This window comes from Equus asinus, chromosome 17, assembly GCF_041296235.1.
Source record: "Equus asinus isolate D_3611 breed Donkey chromosome 17, EquAss-T2T_v2, whole genome shotgun sequence".
Taxonomy (NCBI): domain Eukaryota; kingdom Metazoa; phylum Chordata; class Mammalia; order Perissodactyla; family Equidae; genus Equus; species Equus asinus.
In genome coordinates this window covers 32,002,454-32,016,913 of record NC_091806.1, presented here as the reverse complement: position 1 = coordinate 32,016,913, position 14,460 = coordinate 32,002,454, and the positions used below count along the sequence as shown (strand labels likewise).

The 14,460-nt window shown below is 39.5% G+C and overlaps 1 pseudogene; it reads left to right on the top strand.

Annotated features, from left to right (window-relative positions):
* Nucleotides 1-13,226: 13,226 nt before the first annotated feature.
* On the top strand, nt 13,227-14,161 carry LOC106822534 (olfactory receptor 9I1-like; annotated as a pseudogene).
* Nucleotides 14,162-14,460: the final 299 nt, after the last annotated feature.

The window sequence follows — 14,460 nt, the reverse complement described above, 5'->3', positions numbered from 1 at the left end:
ACAGAACTATGGGGAGAAGGTCATTTTCATTTTTATGGATCTTCATACACATTAATAAAACTGACTTCAAGGTGGGCCCTAAAACTCTACAGTATATGAGGGAGCCTATTTCCCAGCACCTGGGTCAATGTAGATATTATGATCTTCCTTTAAATATTTTGTGATTATAAAAGCAAAAAGGTAGCTCAGGGCTACATAAATGGTAATTTTTTATTTCTTTTGGTATTAAACCTTTTTCATGTTTATTTGGCCACTTTTATTTCTTCATTTGTCCATGCAGCATTCAAAATCTTTGCCCATTTTTCTAATGAAGTGTTTGACTTTTCTGATTGAACTATAGAAACATTAAGAATCCCTCCTTTCATTTGTTTGACAAAGGTTTATTGAGTGCCTAGCATACTCCAGGAAGTGTTCTAGTCACTGGAGATACAGCAATAAGCAAAACAAATTAAATTCCTGCCCTAAAAAAATAGTGTTATAAAGGGACTGGCCCAGTGGCATGGTGGTTAAGTTCACACTCTCCACTTTGGCAGCCCAAGGTTCACAGGTTGAGATCCTGGGCGCGGACCTGCACACAACTCATCAAGGCATGCTGTGGTGGTGTCCCACATACAACGTAGAGGAAGATTGGCATGGATGTTAGCTCAGGTCCAATCTTCACACAAAAATATAGTGTTATAAAGAAATAGAGCTGGATGATATCATGGGAACCATGTGAGGTAGTGGCGGAGAAAGTGGACTCCTGGAAGTCACAAAAGATCTCTATGATGTGACATTTACACTGGGACATGCATGAAAAGAATTCACAAGAGCATCTTCATGTGTGGAGAGCTTTGCAGACAGATGTAACAGCAAGTTAAAAGAACCTGAGTCAGGAAGAATCTGGGCTCTCAATGAACAGACACAAGGGCAGTAAGAATGAAGAAGGGAGCAGGCAGAGGGAAGATCACATATGACCTCGTACACCAGAGTAAGAAATTAGGTTTTTTCTTAAGTGCAATGGGAAGCCAATGGAGGGTTTTTAATGAGGAAGTTATAGAAGCTGATGTAGGTTTTAAACAATCTCTCTGGATTCTATGAGGAATATGAATTATAAAGAGGCAAGAAAATGTGGTATAGATACATATATATATATATATGCACACACATATATATACACACACACAAATATATATATATATAGACTCATAAAGCTGTACATCTGAAGGTGGATAAGTACCCCCAGGGAGATGGTGGAGATAGGTAAGCACTCTCCAGCCCCCTGGCATCCCTATGCACACGCTCAACCACTCTTCTGGCTGGGAGGAGTACCCAGAGTATCACTGTGGCCCCAAGGGTGGGAGTACACATTGGCATGACTGTGGGAACAAGTGAATGCAGCCCTGAGCCCCCATGTGATCACTTTCCAGTCAGGTGGGAGACTCCACCAGGCCACCATGGTCCCAGCCAGTAGCCTAGGCTCCAACCTCATGAGAAGGCCTCACTTACCAAGCACAATAGCCAGTGCAAACTTAGAAAGAAGTGGCAGTGGATCTGTGCCCAAGTGAACAATTTCCCAGTTGAAATGAACGCCCATAGTACCAATATGGCCCTAAAGGTAGGAGCGTGTCTTTGTATGACTGTGGGAGGAGGTACCAGCAGCCCTGAGCCTCCACATCATTGCTTTCTGGTCCTGTGGGAAAGCCCATAGTGCTGCTGCAGTCCCAAGGAGTAGCCCAGGCTCAGACCCCATAAGAAAGCCCTGCCTACCAAGTACAGCAACCAGTGACACTGTAAAAAGAGGCAGCAGTGGATCTACATGCCCAAGCAAATGTTTCCCATTGCCACAAACACCCATAGTACTGCTACAGCCCTGAAGCTGGGAGCACACCTCAGCACAAATGTGGGAGCAGGAGGCAGCAGCCCTAAGCCCTGCATTGATTGCTTTCTCACCAGGTGGGAGAGCCCACAGTACCACTGCAATCCCAAGGATTGACCCAGGCTTGGACCCCATGAGGAAGCCCTGCCCACCAAGCAAAGCAGCTGGTGTGACCATAAGAAGCAGCAACAGCAGATCCACACACCCAGGTGAACACTCCTGGCTGCCACAAGCACCCGTTACACCCCACAACTTCCAGCAGACAGGGTGGGATCAGAAACACAGGTCCTGCTTCCCCCTAGCAGTAGCAGGTGGAATCTGCAACCTGATACTGCCACAAATGCCCCAGGCAAAAGATTAGTTTTTAAACACCATGAGAAACTACAGCAAATATTCATAGCAAAGGGAGAATGACAAATATCTAGAAAACACTGAAGTCACAGAAATGTACTATCTAAATGACAGATAATTCAAAGTAGCTGTCATAAATAAATTCAATGAGTTACAAGAAAATTCAGAAAGACAGTTGAATGAGCTCAGGAATAAAATTAATGAGAAGAAGGGATACTTTACCAAAGAGATTGAAACTATAAAAAAAGAAGCAGAAATTCTGGATATGATGAACACAATTAATTAAAGAAAAAATAATCTAGAATCCTTAAAAAATAGAGCTGATGTTATGGAGGAAAGAATTAGTGATTTAGCGGACAAAATATAGAATTGCTTAAGTCGAAGAGGAGAGAGAACTAAAATTTATTTTAAATGAGGAAATTATTCAAGACATATCAGACTGAATTAGGAAAAGCAACATACGGATTATAGATATTCCAGAGAGAGGGGGAGGGTGAAAGGAGCAGAGAGCTTGCTCAAAGAAATAATAGCTGAGAATTTCCCAAACGTGGGAAAGTAACTGAACTTACAAATACACAAAGCCAACAGATCTCCTAATTACACCAATGCTAAAATGCCTTCTCCAAGGCATATAATAGTAAAACTGGCAAAAGTCAACAACAGTGGAAAAATATTAAGGGCACCAACACAGAAGAAAATAACCTACAAAGGAACCAGTATCAGGCTTTCAGTGGATTCCTCAGAAGAAATCTTACAGGCCACAAGAGAATGGAATGACATATTCAGTAGACAGAAAGACAAAAACTTTCAGCCAAGAATACTCCATCCGGTGAAACTATCCTTCAGATACAATGGAGAAGTAAAAACTTTCACAGATAAACAAAAGTTGAGGGAGTTCAACACCACTAGACCTCCCCTACAAGAATGATCAAGGATGCCCTCATAACTGACACAGAAAAGCAAAGGTTTACACAGCTTTGAGCAAAGAGAGAGACAACAAAAGCAGAAAACTGTAGTTCTCTTTCAGAACAGAGAAGTAAGTACTTAATTATAACTTAAAAGATAAAAGGAAACAATCAAAGGTAACTATAAACACTTCAATTTAGTAAAAGATTCACAACAGAAAACAGAATAATTTGTGACAACAATAACTCAGAAGGGGAAGAGGAAAGGGTTAGAACTTATTTAGGCTATTGGAGATAAGAGGCCATCAGAAAATGGACTATTTCATCTATGAAATCTTTTATACACACTTTATACAAAGGAAAATAAAAATACAGCATACCAACTCTTATGGGATGTGGGAAAAGCAGTCATAAGAGGGAAATTCATAGTAAGACAGGCCCATTGCAACAAACAAGAAAAATCTCAAACAAGTAATCTTAAACTACACCTAACAGAACTAAAAAAAAGAACAAAGATCAAAGTCAATACATCAAGGTAAATAATAAGAATTAGAATAGAAATAAATGAAATAGAGATTTAAAAGCAGTAGAATGGATCAATGAAACCAAGAGCTGGTTCTTTGAGAAGATAAACAATATTGACAAACCCTTACCAGACTCGCCACGAAAAAAAGAGAAGGATCATATAAATAAAATTAGAAATAACAGAGGAGAAATTACAATGGATACCACAGAAATACAAAGCATTATAAGAGAATACTATGAAAAACTACATGCCCACAAACTGGACAATCTAGAAGAAATGGATAAATTCTTAGACTCAATCAACCTCCCAAAATTGAATCAAGATGAAATAGAGAATCTGAATAGACCAATCACAAGTAAAGAGATTGAAACAGTAATCAAAAACCTCCCAAAAAACAAAAGTCCAGGATCAGAGAGCTTCTCTGGAGAATTCTACCACACACTCAAAAAGATTTAATACCTATCCTCCTCAAACTATTCCAAAAAATTGAAGAAGACAGAGCACTTCTGAACTCATTCTATGAGGTCACTGTTACCCTGAAACCAAAACCAGACAAGGACAATACAAAGAAGGAAAATTACAGGTTAATATTGCTGATGAACATAGTTGCAAAAATCCTCAACAAAATATTGGAAAATCTAATAAAGCAATATGTTAAAAGTATCACACACCATGATCAAGTGGGATTTATACCAGGGATGCAGGGATGGTTAAACATCTGCAAATCAATCAGTGTGATACACCACATTAACAAAATGAGGAAGAAAAATCACAAGATCATCTCAGTGGATCCAGAGAAAGCATAAAAACTCTCAATAAAATGAGGATAGAAGGAAAATAACTCAGCATAATAAAGGCTATGTATGACAAAGCCACAGCAAATATCATGCTTAACAGTGAAAAACTGAAAGCCATCCCTCTGAGAACAGGAATAAGACCTGGGTGCCCACTATCACCATGCCTATTCGACATAGTACTGGAGGTTTGGGCCAGAGCAATTAGGCAAGAAAAAGAAATAAAAAGAATTCAAATTGGAAAGGAAGAAACAAAAATATTGTTGTTTGCAGATGACATGATCCTATATATAGAAAACCCTAAGGAATCTCTCAGGAAATTATTAGAAATAATAAACAACTACAGAAAAGTTGCAGGATAAAAAATCAACTTACAAAAATCAGTTGCATTTCTATACACTAATAACAAACTAGCAGAAAGAGAAGTCAAGAATAAAATCTCATTTACAATTGCAAAAAAAAAGAATGAAATACCTAGGAATAAATTTAACCAAAGAGGAGAAAGAACTATACACTGAAATCTATAAGACATTATTGAAAGAAACCAAAGATGACATAAAGAAATGGAAAAATAGTCCATGCTCAAGGATTGGAGGAATAAACATAGTTAAGAAGTCCATATTACCTGAAGCAATCTACAGATTCAATGCAATTCCAATCAGAATCCCCATGACATTCTTCATGGAAATATAACAAAGAGTCTTAAAATTTATATGGAACAACAAAAGAACTCAAATAGCCAAATAAATCCTGAGGGAAAAAAACAAAGCTGGAGGTATCACAATACCTGACTTCAAAATATACTAAAAAGCTATAGTAATCAAAGCAGCATGGTACTAGTACAAAAACAGACAGACAGATCAATGAAACAGAATAAAGCCCAGAAATAAAACTACACATCTATGGACAGTTAATCTTCAACAAAGGAGCCCAGAACATAAAATGGAGAAAGGAAAGTCTCTTCAATAAATGATGCTGGGAAAACTGGACAGCCATATGCAAAAGAATGAAAGTAGACCCTCATCTTGAACCACACACTAAAATTAACTCAAAATGGATTAAAGACTTTAATGTAAGACCTGAAACCGTAAAACTCCTAGAAGAAAATATAGGCAGTTCACTCTTTGAAATCATTCATAGCAGCATCTTTTTGAATACTATGTCTACTCAGGAATGGGAAGGAAAAGAAAAAATTTTTAAATGGGACTACATCAGGCTAAAAAACTTCTGCAAGGTAAAGGAAACCATGAACAAAATGAGAAGAGTACCCACCAGCTGAGAAAAAACATTTGCAAAGCGTGTATCTGACACGGGGTTAATTTCCAAAAATATATTAAGGACTCATACAACTCAACAACAAGAAAACAAACAACCCAGTCAAAAAATGGGCAGAGGACATGAACAGACATTTTTCAAAAGAAGATATATAGATGGCCAACAGACAGATGAAAAGATATTCAACACCACTAATTATTAGGGAAATGCAAATCAAAACCACAATGAGATATCACCTTACACCTGTCAGAATGACTATAATTAACAAGACAAAAAATAACACATGTTGGAGAGGATGGAGAGGAAAAGGAATTCTCATATCCTGCTGGTGTGAAAGCAAACTAGTACAGCCAATGTGGAAAACAGTATGGAAAGTTCTCAAAAAATTAAAAATAGAGATACCATATGATCCAGCTGTCTCACTACTGGATATTTATCCAAAAAACATGAAATTAGCAATTCCAAGAGATTTATGCACCCTTATGTTAATTGAAGCAGCATTACTCACAATAGCCAAGACATGGAAGCAACCCCAGTGCCCATCAACTGATGAATGGGTAAAGAAGACACACACACACACACACACACATATATATATATATATATACACACACACAATGGAATACTACACCACCACAAGAAAGACAAAATCATGCCATTTGCAACAGCATGGATGGAGCCTGAAGTTATTATGTTAAACGAAATAAGCCAGACCAGGAAAGACAAACACCACAGGAGCTCTCTCAAATATGGAAGAGAAACACATAGACAAAGAGAACAGATTGGCAGTTACCAGAAAGGAAGGGGGTGAGGGGGTGGACAAAAATGTTAAAGGGGCATATATATACCGGAGAGATAAATGAGGCTTTGGTGGTGAACACAATGCAGTCTATATAGAAACAGATAATAAGGTACACTTGAAATTTCAAATGTTATAAACCACTCTGATCTCAATAAAATAAAATAAAAAATTCTATCTGGAAGAAATAGCATCTTTACATACACCAGGTACCAGATCCGCACAGCCACCTGCAGCTGCTGTGAATGTTGGCTGCTAAAGACTCACAGCCACAGCCTTCTCTGGAGCACTGCCCTCAGCCAAGGGATCCTCCTCTCCTAGAAATGCCTACAGCATCAAACCGCACCTCTTGGAGGCAGCCCACCATCAACTGATAGTCAAAATAGACTTCACAAGGCAAAACCCCTTGCCTAGAGCCAGAACCGAGTGTGTGGTATAATTCACACTCCAGAGTTTCCCTAAAAATCGAGCCAAAGCTAGATTCCAACAAAACCATGTCTTTGCTTATCTGTTTCCTGCTTCTTTCACTCCCTTTCAGGGTTTTTCTATCACTCCCTAAGTGAAACACTGGCCCAAAAACCCCTTTTCAGGTCTTTTTTTAACTAACCCAACCTAAGACACATCTTTTCCCATAAGTCCAAACAAAAGTTCTAAGCTTAATTTAAATAACATCAACAACAATAAAGCACTCCAGATCCCCCCAATCTGTCACAAGGAGAAGAAGATAATAAATAGTATACTATCAGCCTCTTTCATAAGTTTCCCAAGGAATGTTTAATGGACTATTCTCCCTCCTTTTTCACTACCTTGTCCTAGTTACCACCCTACCCTCTATACCACTCCAGAAGACATTTTCAACACATTACACATACCTTTACCACACAGTTATTTCAATAGGTGTTTAATCCCAGAAAATGATAATCACAGGAAATGATAAAAAATATTGTCCAAAAATGTATTGGAAGATAGAATTCCCTGTGCTGCCTGAAGTTGTGGTCTGTGGCTGCCTCATTTCTTTGTAATATATTTGTGCATCATCTGGCATCTACAATTGCAAAAATCACCCTGGCTAGGTTGTTACTTGCTAATTATCAAAGTTTTATTTCCAGCTTTGTTACTTTGCAGTGGATGGGGCACATGCTTCTCTTGAGACCCCTCCTGCTGAAAGAGTTGTGATCCTACAATAATGAGTAGATGAAACCCTACAGGGCAGAGAAGTGATTCTCCTGAACCAGAACACAAGTTATTAGAAGGAAGCAAAGATAAGTTCTCCAGAAACCTACAATCTAGCTGGGGAAATGAGACTAATCACTTAGGAAAAGCCACAAACAATGAAAGACAAGCGGAATTAAGCATCGCATTGTGTGGTGCTAACAAGTGGGATATGGGCTTCAGAGACCAAGAAGAAATGGCAGCTAGAATAACTAGAGAAAGTTGCCTACAAAAAGTCTGGGAATGGGTCTTTAATGAAAGTAAAGCAACAGGCTACTCCGGCTGTACATTCAAATGAAGCTTGTTTAGATCGCTCTAGCCTCATTCCCTCCTGAACCAATAATCATCCTTCCTGACGAGATTCTGAGCAGACAATGCTGCTCGGTTTCAGCCCCTGAGATGAGACTTGCCATCACATCTAAGGATGGACACAGTGTAAATAGAATTTCGCCAGGAGTCCTCAGAGTTGAATTCCAGTCCTGGCACCACCACTGACTAACTGGGACGGCAGGACACTGAGGGCTCCTGGCAAAGAGGAACCAAGTGCATTGCCTACAGAAACCGCAAGTGAGCTTTAAGACTAACAAGACTTAAGGAGTTGCTATGAAATCCCACAAGAGTTGTTTTTATCCTCTCAGATGTGTGCAGATGAGATAATGAGCCCCTGCTACAGTGTGTTCTCCCTGACAAGATGGCTTTTCCTAGGAGCTCTGGGGACTGTCCCAGGAGATGATTCATGATTCAGGGAGAACCTTTGTGCTCACTGGATCCCTCCCATAGAGCCATCCCCAAATTGTTTTAAATATCCCATTGGCTTCCCTACTAAGAAGAAACCTCAAATCTGTCAGCTACATTCATCTATTTGAGCAATCTTCGCTGCCTTCTACAAAATGCCTCGATGACCTTAGATTAGTTTAATTCCAAACCTAAGATGAATCCAACTGTATTATTCCACCAGGTGATTAAGATGTAATTGTGCCTTGGTCATGTTGAGAGGATGCTGACTCTGAAGTGATGTTCACACAAACTAGGGTAGGTGAAACTGGCAGAGAATTGGGCCATTGTCATCAGAACTTGTCGTTTAATGGACCATGTCTAGACTGAGATTTGAGCTCTTGTGTGAAATATACAATTAAGACTGGGTCTTTTTTTTTTCTCTTTTTTTTCCTTCTTCTGCCCAACGGCCCCCAGTACATAGTTGTATATTCTAGTTGTAGGTCCTTCTACTTGTGGCACGTGGGATGCTGCCTCAGCATGGCTTGATGAGCGGTGCTAGTTCCGCACCCAGGATGTGAACCGGCAAAACCCTGGGCCATCGAAGTGGAGCACACAAACTTAACCACCCAGCCAGGGGGCCAGCCCCAAGACTGGGTCATTTTTTTAGGAAAAGGGGAGGGTGGAACTACAAATGTAATCTCTTTGGGCTTATGTGTCACTAGGTAAATTTTAGAAAATGTAAACAGTTTCACAGGGCAGGAGCAAGGACTAGACTGTGGAGCTTAGATCAGAGACTTCATTGTAAGTTACTGTACTTCCTATAATCAAGCTGGAGGTGGGATTAATCACATGTACTAGAGCCTCAGCTTTGGAATAAGGCAAACGTCAACTAGATTCTGGACTTTTTCACTGACTAGTCATGTGACCTTGGGCAAGTTACTTAACTATTCAGAGTCTTAGTTTCTTCCAGGGCAAAATAATACCTCATCATAGGGTCATTGTGAGAATTATATGAGATAATATATGTAGAATATTTAACATCTGATCGGCACAGAGAAGATGCTCAATGAATGACTACCAGTATTAGGAAAAGCAGCACAACATAGTGGCTCAGCAGCCAATTCTGGGGTTGGGGAGACCAGAGTTATGTTCTGAACAACTTCTCTTTCTTCATATGAAACCTCAGGCAAAATACTCAATGTCTCTAAGCTTCGGTTTCCTTAACTGTAAAATGAAGATAAATATTCCTTTCTCGTAATGTTATTGTCAGGTTGACATGAAATGAAAGCTTCACAGTGCTTAGCCTGCTACCTAACTCAGGGCAAGAGCTTAGTAAATGTTGAAAATATTATTTTGAAACAGCAATCCCAATAAGGTGAGCAGAGTTAACTGTGTTGAGCACATTCATTCTCCCCAGTGGACTCAACTTTCAGAAGCAAAAGAGAGAAGAGTTTGGGAGAAGGTACCAGTGTTAAAGTAAGCACAAGATTCAGGATCATCTACACCCTGAAGGGTGTCCCCTGGTAAGACTGTCTCTTTCTCCACTCCCTCCAGAAACCTCGCATTTTTCTACATTACATATTATAATCAAAGCATACTACAAGTAATAACGTCAACCCATAAGTGCCCCTAGGCCTTTTAAAATGTCTACTGGCCTTAAACCTTTGCTTTCTCTCTTGTTAACTATTCTGGGATCAGGGAGTCTGTTGCTGCCCTCTACACTGGGCCCAAAACAATCTGCTGGATCCCCAAACCCCTTCTTAAATAAGATCATACAAAACTGGGTGTCACCAACCTGGTCCTGAAATTTTTCCCTCTGGGAAATCTGGAAACTGCCTGTCTAGAAAATAAGCACACTCTACCATATTAGACAAAGATCCATTCTGAGTTTTCCAATCTCCTTATTAAGTTCCCATTTTATTATTGAGAAAATTGAGTTTCTAATCAGTTAAGCAATTTTCCCAAGAGCATACCAAAGGAGAGGTGTGGCCCAACTAAATGTGTCTTAACCCAAAATGTATGAAGAAGAAAAGACATCAACGACTGCAAAACTCCAAAACCAAACTTAATCCTCTTATCTCATGGAAGTTGAATATTTGCCTAACAGTCTTAGTGGTGCTAGGATTTTACATGTTGAGACTTGGGTCTGCTGAAAGGGTAATTCTCTTCCCCTAAAGAGGAGAGCATAATGTGGTGAAAAGAGAACAGAATTCGGAGTTAGAAAGTCCCAGGTTCAAATGTTGATTCCTTTTCTTCCTGGGTGTGTGGCAAGCTGGGCAACTTCCTTAATCTCTCTGAACCTCACTTTGACCATCCATAAAGTAGTCATGGCTATACCCTACTTGTGGGGCTGCTGGAAGGATTTGAGCAAATGTATGAGGTGGGCCTGGCATGCATGTGGCACAAACCCAGTGTGGCTGCATCTCTATCACAATGAACAGTCACTTAATTTCTAGTTGTGTTCATTGAACAATTTTGTCCCTAAATCAGAGAGAACTCCAGGACTTATTATGTGATAGACAGAAAATGGACTAAGTAAATTTCAGGATTAGATGTTGAGAAAGATGTTGAAATTACCCAAGTTTTCTCATGATTTAGAAGTACAAAGAATCTGATTATCCAAAGAACTGCAGGGAGATTTCTTTGATTCCATAAATCATAAAGATGCAGAAAAAGGCAGGTAGGCTGCAAAACAAATTCATAACAAAGAGCACAGAACGTCCCATCAAATCATTACTGTTTAGAGTCCATATCTCTACTTACTAAACTGGGTGATCCTAGACAAATTCATCTCCCAGATGTTCAAATTTCTCATTGGTAAAAAATAAGATAGGAATACTTGCTGGAAGGGCCATTTCCAGGATTAAATAAGATATAATATATGCAAAGCTTCAAAGTGTTTAGGGGAAGGGATAAGTAAAATGTGCTCTGACCATTCCAAGGAAGGCCATAACAAAATAAGAAATAACAAACTAGGTTTACCTGCGTAACAAGGACAAATCATAAAAATGTAATGTGTGTGGAAAAAGAGAGAAACAAAATGGGATATATAGCACAGATCACGTATGTAAATTTTACAACACCAAAATCACTATATTATTTAAAGATACACACATTTATAAATAGATATAAAAGGGATAAACATGGAAGGATGTATACTTCACATATGTTAGAGTGAACACCTATGAGAAGCAGGGGAAGGAGTGAGGATGGAGAAAGCAGGAGGGAAAGTAATGAAATAAAATGAAGAAGGGCTTTGCCCTAATCAATAACAATGTTTTATCAGGAACTAAGGAGCATGATTAACTCAATTTTGGATTCAAGATCCCATATATTATATTAAAGTAATAAATCACTTGAAATAGAGCCTACATATTTTATATATTCTGTCATGAGTAGCTAAAGATTATGCACATTTCTAGTAATATAGACATTAGAAAAATCCTTTCAAGAGCCTCCTTGTCCCATATACCCAGACATACAAATCATGGATTGTGAGAGATGAAAGAATTTTAATGGTCTTATAATGTAGCCCCACCATTTTTCAGAACAGAAAGTAAAACCCAAGGAGGGGGAGTGAACTTTTGAAGGTTACTCAGCTAGTTAGTATCCTGTCCTAGAGATGGTAACCATGGAGCTGACCATACCTACAGGGCCTTCCAAAGAAGCTAACTCATCCCCTCTGTGCTCCTGGAGCAGGGTGGAGGGAATAATGCTGAGGCTGTGTTTTGTATGTCTCTGTCTCCCTCCCACTAGTGACCCCTACTTAGAGCTGGAGGAGGGTTCCAACCCAAATTAAAGTGGTAAAGATTAAGGTGGAGACAAAGACTTGAATTATCTTTTTTTTCATTACTGAGATATAACTGACATATAAAATTGTGTAAGTTTGATGTGTACAATGTGTTGGTTTGATGTATTTCTATACTGCAGTGTGACTACCACCATAGCTTTAGTTAACACCTCCATCAGGTCTGATAATTATCATGTCTTCTTTGTGGTGAAAATAATTAAGAACTAGTCTGTTAGTAAATTTGAAGTTTGTAATCATTATGCTGTGCACCATATCTCCAAAACTTATATCTATTAGTTCCAACTTTGTACCCTTAAACAGCATCTTTGAATACCATACTACTAGGCAATTTTTGGACCACATGCTAAATAATCATAATTATATATAACTATATAATTATAACCATATAACAAGAAAAAATATATCAGTGGGTAATATGAGGGAATAAACATAAAGAGCAGATTCATCATCTTCCACTTCTGAAAGGTTTTCATGAGAAGAAGGGATTAAAATGCTTGTGTCTGGAAGAGGTAAAACTAAAGCCAATGAGGGAAAATAAAGAGAGAGAATCTAGATCCAAAAAGAGAATTAGCAGGTAGATATGTCCACCCATGGAAGCTCATACAACTGGACATACATGGTGGGTACGCAATTGAGGAGACTCCTGCATCCAATGGGGATTAGAACAGATGCTGACTACATGCTTTCCTAATCTGAGAGTCTGTGTGTCCCTTATCTTCATGGAAAGTTCCAAATATAAACCAGAATTAGTTTCATCAGAAACACCAGCTCATGGCTCAGCTCCAAAAAATGCAGGAGAAGAACATAGGTGCCTAAGAAGAATCAGCAAGTTACAGGATTTCTCAAAAACAAGCTCTATGTAATGTGGCCCAGAAATATAAACCCAACTTATACCACAGAGAGAAAGAATCTATCCTTCAATTCTGGGATTTTTTAAATTTCATTCTCATCCTCAGATCAATAGGCCACATTGAATCCATGGCCAAGAATAATCTCACCACAATAACTGAGTTCATTCTCATGGGCTTAACTGACTAAGTTGGAGATTCCCCTCTTTGTGATGTTTCTAAGTTTCTATCTGGTCACCCTTCTGGGGAACTTGGGGATGATCTTTCTGATCCAAGTGCATGTCCAACTCCACACCCCAATGTACTTCTTCCTGAGCCACCTCTCCCTCCTGGATGCCTGCTACACCTCAGTCATCACCCCTCAGATCCTGGTCACACTGGCCAAAGGAAAGATGGTCATCTCCTATGGCCAATGTGCTGCTCAGTTCTTTTTCTTCACCATTTGTGTAGCTACTGAGTGTTTCCTGCTGGCAGTGATGGCCTATGACCTCCATGTTGCTATTAGAAACTCACCGCTGTACACTGTGGCCATGAACCCCAGAATCTGCTGGAGTTTGGTGCTGGGAGCCTATGTCTGCGGGATGTCAGGAGCCATCTTGTGTACCACATGCACCTTCACCCTCCCGTTCTGTGACAATAATCAACTTCTTTTTCTGTGATGTCCTACCTCTGCTGAGGCTAATCTGCAATGATACAAGAAACACTGAGATTGTCATTGTCTTGATTGGAAACTTCGTGATTTTGGCCAATGCCTTGGTCATCCTGATTTCCTACCTGCTCATCATCAAGACCATTTTGAGGGTGAAGTTTTCAGGTGGCAAGGTCAAAACTTTCTCCCCTTGTACCTCTCACCTCACTGCTGTGGCCATTTTCCTTGGGACCCTCATATTCGTGTATCTGTGGAGCAGCTCAGACAAATCCCTGGAGGAAGACAAGGTTGTGTCTGTCTTCTACCCTGTGGTCATCCCCATGCTCAACCCTCTGATCTAAAGCCTGAGAAACAAGGATGTGAAGGCAACCTTCAAAAAGTTCACTGGCAGATTCCAGGGGTCCCAGAGCATGTAGATCTGAGTGAGAGGACCTCCCTTCTTGGTCCATTTTCTTTCCATATCAATATATCTAGTAGGTACCAGCACTTTATGCAACTTGTACCCACAGAGAGAAGGTAGACAGGTGCCACCAGGCACACAATAAAAACTGCAAATGCGGTAAAATTTGTCTCCAGCAATCCAATAGTACTTTCTTTTTCAATTCCTCTCCCACCTCCAGTCCATTCCTTAGCACCCAAAAGTCTCATGCTACACTCTGACATCATAATTTATAGAATCTTCAAGACACTTAACAATACCTGAAATCTATGTTTG